General features: G+C 41.0%; 2 non-coding genes across 2 annotated transcripts; both read left to right on the forward strand.

Annotated features, from left to right (window-relative positions):
* The first annotated feature begins 4,428 nt into the window (after positions 1-4,428).
* TRNAT-AGU (transfer RNA threonine (anticodon AGU)) lies at positions 4,429-4,502 on the forward strand. The gene has a single exon. It is a non-coding gene; the product is annotated as a tRNA-Thr (tRNA).
* Positions 4,503-6,106: 1,604 nt separating this feature from the next.
* On the forward strand, positions 6,107-6,180 carry TRNAT-AGU (transfer RNA threonine (anticodon AGU)). Its single transcript has one exon. It is a non-coding gene; the product is annotated as a tRNA-Thr (tRNA).
* Positions 6,181-7,205: the final 1,025 nt, after the last annotated feature.

Below are 7,205 nucleotides of genomic sequence, written 5' to 3' on the forward strand. Positions count from 1 at the left end.
AAACTTGCTCCCCAGTAAAGACGAACATGTGCTCCTCAATGCACACACTGGGCAATGCAGTCCACTCTAAATCGACGATTAATGACATGCTCGTTTTGTGCAATGGAGTTTCAGTCAATTGGAAAACATTTTGAAAATTTATATTGCAACAGAAGCCCAGCCTTAAAAAAGTGGATTTCACTTCTGATTGATTACATGAGGAAGGAAAGGAGACCAGATGCAAAAAAGGGGCTGTGGCTTAGTTGGTTAAAGCGCCTGTCTAGTAAACAGGAGATCCTGAGTTCGAATCTCAGCAGCGCCTGTCTGCTTTTTTTTCGACCAATCTGTCTCCCCAATATTAAAACTTTGTACAAAGATTGCTATTTCATGCTATTTAGAAGCACAGTCAGGCTTGAAATGTTGGCAAAGCATCCAAGAACTCTGGACTCCACTACCTTAGAGTCATATTGCCCAAGGTTGCGATGCCATCAGAAACAGCACATATTAGAATGAGCAATTCATATTTCCTGCTTAATTTTTTGTAAAAGAAGCAAAGGTACGCCTGAACAGGGACTTGAACCCTGGACCCTCAGATTAAAAGTCTGATGCTCTACCGACTGAGCTATCCAGGCACAGGGATCACTGCCCATTTGAAACTTGATTTTCACTCTACAGCACCTCCATACATGGCTACCTCACTGGTCAATAAAGGAAATGAATTACTAGTGCATTACACACATTTTGACACTGGAGACATAACTTTTTTCAGTCATTCCGTATCCAGATATAGAGATTTGCAGCATCTAGGACTTTAATGTTCACCCACTTACGGATTTGAATGTTTTGCCACATTCATGAGTGCAAACTTGCTCCCCAGTAAATACGAACATGTGCTCCTCAATGCACACACTGGGCAATGCAGTCCACTCTAAATCGACGATTAATGACATGCTCGTTTTGTGCAATGGAGTTTCAGTCAATTGGAAAACATTTTGAAAAGTTATATTGCAACAGAAGCCCAGCCTTAAAAAAGTGGATTTCACTTCTAAATGATTACATGAGGAAGGAAAGGAGACCAGATGCAAAAAAGGTGCTGTGGCTTAGTTGGTTAAAGCGCCTGTCTAGTAAACAGGAGATCCTGAGTTAGAATCTCAGCAGCGCCTGTCTGCTTTTTTTCGACCAATCTGTCTCCCCAATATTAAAACTTTGTACAAAGATTGCTATTTCATGCTATTTAGAAGCACAGTCAGGCTTGATATGTTGGCAAAGCATCCAAGAACTCTGGACTCCACTACCTTAGAGTCATATTGCCCAAGGTTGCGATGCCATCAGAAATAGCACATATTAGAATGAGCAATTCATATTTCCTGCTTAATTTTTTGTAAAAGAAGCAAAGGTACGCCTGAACAGGGACTTGAACCCTGGACCCTCAGATTAAAAGTCTGATGCTCTACCGACTGAGCTATCCATGCACATGGATCACTGCTATTTGAAACTTGATTTTCACTCTACAGCACCTCCATACATGGCTACCTCACTGGTAAATAAAGGAAATGAATTACTAGTGCATTACACACATTTTGACACTGGAGACATAACTTTTTTCAGTCATTCCGTATCCAGATATAGAGATTTGCAGCATCTAGGACTTTAATGTTCACCCACTTACGGATTTGAATGTTTTGCCACATTCATGAGTGCAAACTTGCTCCCCAGTAAATACGAACATGTGCTCCTCAATGCACACACTGGGCAATGCAGTCCACTCTAAATCGACGATTAATGACATGCTCGTTTTGTGCAATGGAGTTTCAGTCAATTGGAAAACATTTTGAAAAGTTATATTGCAACAGAAGCCCAGCCTTAAAAAAGTGGATTTCACTTCTAAATGATTACATGAGGAAGGAAAGGAGACCAGATGCAAAAAAGGTGCTGTGGCTTAGTTGGTTAAAGCGCCTGTCTAGTAAACAGGAGATCCTGAGTTAGAATCTCAGCAGCGCCTGTCTGCTTTTTTTCGACCAATCTGTCTCCCCAATATTAAAACTTTGTACAAAGATTGCTATTTCATGCTATTTAGAAGCACAGTCAGGCTTGATATGTTGGCAAAGCATCCAAGAACTCTGGACTCCACTACCTTAGAGTCATATTGCCCAAGGTTGCGATGCCATCAGAAATAGCACATATTAGAATGAGCAATTCATATTTCCTGCTTAATTTTTTGTAAAAGAAGCAAAGGTACGCCTGAACAGGGACTTGAACCCTGGACCCTCAGATTAAAAGTCTGATGCTCTACCGACTGAGCTATCCATGCACATGGATCACTGCTATTTGAAACTTGATTTTCACTCTACAGCACCTCCATACATGGCTACCTCACTGGTCAATAAAGGAAATGAATTACTAGTGCATTACACACATTTTGACACTGGAGACATAACTTTTTTCAGTCATTCCGTATCCAGATATAGAGATTTGCAGCATCTAGGACTTTAATGTTCACCCACTTACGGATTTGAATGTTTTGCCACATTCATGAGTGCAAACTTGCTCCCCAGTAAATACGAACATGTGCTCCTCAATGCACACACTGGGCAATGCAGTCCACTCTAAATCGACGATTAATGACATGCTCGTTTTGTGCAATGGAGTTTCAGTCAATTGGAAAACATTTTGAAAAGTTATATTGCAACAGAAGCCCAGCCTTAAAAAAGTGGATTTCACTTCTAAATGATTACACGAGGAAGGAAAGGAGACCAGATGCAAAAAAGGTGCTGTGGCTTAGTTGGTTAAAGCGCCTGTCTAGTAAACAGGAGATCCTGAGTTAGAATCTCAGCAGCGCCTGTCTGCTTTTTTTCGACCAATCTGTCTCCCCAATATTAAAACTTTGTACAAAGATTGCTATTTCATGCTATTTAGAAGCACAGTCAGGCTTGGATATGTTGGCAAAGCATCCAAGAACTCTGGACTCCACTACCTTAGAGTCATATTGCCCAAGGTTGCGATGCCATCAGAAATAGCACATATTAGAATGAGCAATTCATATTTCCTGCTTAATTTTTTGTAAAAGAAGCAAAGGTACACCTGAACAGGGACTTGAACCCTGGACCCTCAGATTAAAAGTCTGATGCTCTACCGACTGAGCTATCCAGGCACAGGGATCACTGCCCATTTGAAACTTGATTTTCACTCTACAGCACCTCCATACATGGCTACCTCACTGGTCAATAAAGGAAATGAATTACTAGTGCATTACACACATTTTGACACTGGAGACATAACTTTTTTCAGTCATTCCGTATCCAGATATAGAGATTTGCAGCATCTAGGACTTTAATGTTCACCCACTTACGGATTTGAATGTTTTGCCACATTCATGAGTGCAAACTTGCTCCCCAGTAAAGACGAACATGTGCTCCTCAATGCACACACTGGGCAATGCAGTCCACTCTAAATCGACGATTAATGACATGCTCGTTTTGTGCAATGGAGTTTCAGTCAATTGGAAAACATTTTGAAAAGTTATATTGCAACAGAAGCCCAGCCTTAAAAAAGTGGATTTCACTTCTGATTGATTACATGAGGAAGGAAAGGAGACCAGATGCAAAAAAGGGGCTGTGGCTTAGTTGGTTAAAGCGCCTGTCTAGTAAACAGGAGATCCTGAGTTCGAATCTCAGCAGCGCCTGTCTGCTTTTTTTTCGACCAATCTGTCTCCCCAATATTAAAACTTTGTACAAAGATTGCTATTTCATGCTATTTAGAAGCACAGTCAGGCTTGAAATGTTGGCAAAGCATCCAAGAACTCTGGACTCCACTACCTTAGAGTCATATTGCCCAAGGTTGCGATGCCATCAGAAACAGCACATATTAGAATGAGCAATTCATATTTCCTGCTTAATTTTTTGTAAAAGAAGCAAAGGTACGCCTGAACAGGGACTTGAACCCTGTACCCTCAGATTAAAAGTCTGATGCTCTACCCACTGAGCTATCCAGGCACAGGGATCACTGCCCATTTGAAACTTGATTTTCACTCTACAGCACCTCCATACATGGCTACCTCACTGGTCAATAAAGGAAATGAATTACTAGTGCATTACACACATTTCGACACTGGAGACATAACTTTTTTCAGTCATTCCGTATCCAGATATAGAGATTTGCAGCATCTAGGACTTTAATGTTCACCCACTTACGGATTTGAATGTTTTGCCACATTCATGAGTGCAAACTTGCTCCCCAGTAAAGACGAACATGTGCTCCTCAATGCACACACTGGGCAATGCAGTCCACTCTAAATCGACGATTAATGACATGCTTGTTTTGTGCAATGGAGTTTCAGTCAATTGGAAAACATTTTGAAAAGTTATATTGCAACAGAAGCCCAGCCTTAAAAAAGTGGATTTCACTTCTAAATGATTACATGAGGAAGGAAAGGAGACCAGATGCAAAAAAGGTGCTGTGGCTTAGTTGGTTAAAGCGCCTGTCTAGTAAACAGGAGATCCTGAGTTCGAATCTCAGCAGCGCCTGTCTGCTTTTTTTCGACCAATCTGTCTCCCCAATATTAAAACTTTGTACAAAGATTGCTATTTCATGCTATTTAGAAGCACAGTCAGGCTTGATATGTTGGCAAAGCATCCAAGAACTCTGGACTCCACTACCTTAGAGTCATATTGCCCAAGGTTGCGATGCCATCAGAAATAGCACATATTAGAATGAGCAATTCATATTTCCTGCTTAATTTTTTGTAAAAGAAGCAAAGGTACGCCTGAACAGGGACTTGAACCCTGGACCCTCAGATTAAAAGTCTGATGCTCTACCGACTGAGCTATCCAGGCACATGGATCACTGCCATTTGAAACTTGATTTTCACTCTACAGCACCTCCATACATGGCTACCTCACTGGTCAATAAAGGAAATGAATTACTAGTGCATTACACACATTTTGACACTGGAGACATAACTTTTTTCAGTCATTCCGTATCCAGATATAGAGATTTGCAGCATCTAGGACTTTAATGTTCACCCACTTACGGATTTGAATGTTTTGCCACATTCATGAGTGCAAACTTGCTCCCCAGTAAATACGAACATGTGCTCCTCAATGCACACACTGGGCAATGCAGTCCACTCTAAATCGACGATTAATGACATGCTCGTTTTGTGCAATGGAGTTTCAGTCAATTGGAAAACATTTTGAAAAGTTATATTGCAACAGAAGCCCAGCCTTAAAAAAGTGGATTTCACTTCTAAATGATTACATGAGGAAGGAAAGGAGACCAGATGCAAAAAAGGTGCTGTGGCTTAGTTGGTTAAAGCGCCTGTCTAGTAAACAGGAGATCCTGAGTTAGAATCTCAGCAGCGCCTGTCTGCTTTTTTTCGACCAATCTGTCTCCCCAATATTAAAACTTTGTACAAAGATTGCTATTTCATGCTATTTAGAAGCACAGTCAGGCTTGATATGTTGGCAAAGCATCCAAGAACTCTGGACTCCACTACCTTAGAGTCATATTGCCCAAGGTTGCGATGCCATCAGAAATAGCACATATTAGAATGAGCAATTCATATTTCCTGCTTAATTTTTTGTAAAAGAAGCAAAGGTACGCCTGAACAGGGACTTGAACCCTGGACCCTCAGATTAAAAGTCTGATGCTCTACCGACTGAGCTATCCATGCACATGGACCACTGCCATTTGAAACTTGATTTTCACTCTACAGCACCTCCATACATGGCTACCTCACTGGTCAATAATGGAAATGAATTACTAGTGCATTACACACATTTTGACACTGGAGACATAACTTTTTTCAGTCATTCCGTATCCAGATATAGAGATTTGCAGCATCTAGGACTTTAATGTTCACCCACTTACGGATTTGAATGTTTTGCCACATTCATGAGTGCAAACTTGCTCCCCAGTAAATACGAACATGCGCTCCTCAATGCACACACTGGGCAATGCAGTCCACTCTAAATCGACGATTAATGACATGCTCGTTTTGTGCAATGGAGTTTCAGTCAATTGGAAAACATTTTGAAAAGTTATATTGCAACAGAAGCCCAGCCTTAAAAAAGTGGATTTCACTTCTAAATGATTACATGAGGAAGGAAAGGAGACCAGATGCAAAAAAGGTGCTGTGGCTTAGTTGGTTAAAGCGCCTGTCTAGTAAACAGGAGATCCTGAGTTCGAATCTCAGCAGCGCCTGTCTGCTTTTTTTTCGACCAATCTGTCTCCCCAATATTAAAACTTTGTACAAAGATTGCTATTTCATGCTATTTAGAAGCACAGTCAGGCTTGAAATGTTGGCAAAGCATCCAAGAACTCTGGACTCCACTACCTTAGAGTCATATTGCCCAAGGTTGCGATGCCATCAGAAACAGCACATATTAGAATGAGCAATTCATATTTCCTGCTTAATTTTTTGTAAAAGAAGCAAAGGTACGCCTGAACAGGGACTTGAACCCTGGACCCTCAGATTAAAAGTCTGATGCTCTACCGACTGAGCTATCCAGGCACAGGGATCACTGCCCATTTGAAACTTGATTTTCACTCTACAGCACCTCCATACATGGCTACCTCACTGGTCAATAAAGGAAATGAATTACTAGTGCATTACACACATTTCGACACTGGAGACATAACTTTTTTCAGTCATTCCGTATCCAGATATAGAGATTTGCAGCATCTAGGACTTTAATGTTCACCCACTTACGGATTTGAATGTTTTGCCACATTCATGAGTGCAAACTTGCTCCCCAGTAAAGACGAACATGTGCTCCTCAATGCACACACTGGGCAATGCAGTCCACTCTAAATCGACGATTAATGACATGCTCGTTTTGTGCAATGGAGTTTCAGTCAATTGGAAAACATTTTGAAAATTTATATTGCAACAGAAGCCCAGCCTTAAAAAAGTGGATTTCACTTCTGATTGATTACATGAGGAAGGAAAGGAGACCAGATGCAAAAAAGGGGCTGTGGCTTAGTTGGTTAAAGCGCCTGTCTAGTAAACAGGAGATCCTGAGTTCGAATCTCAGCAGCGCCTGTCTGCTTTTTTTTCGACCAATCTGTCTCCCCAATATTAAAACTTTGTACAAAGATTGCTATTTCATGCTATTTAGAAGCACAGTCAGGCTTGAAATGTTGGCAAAGCATCCAAGAACTCTGGACTCCACTACCTTAGAGTCATATTGCCCAAGGTTGCGATGCCATCAGAAACAGCACATATT

Source organism: Ambystoma mexicanum, unplaced genomic scaffold, assembly GCF_040938575.1.
Source record: "Ambystoma mexicanum isolate Mex_15411 unplaced genomic scaffold, UKY_AmexF1_1 Mex_scaf1, whole genome shotgun sequence".
Taxonomy (NCBI): Eukaryota; Metazoa; Chordata; class Amphibia; order Caudata; family Ambystomatidae; genus Ambystoma; species Ambystoma mexicanum.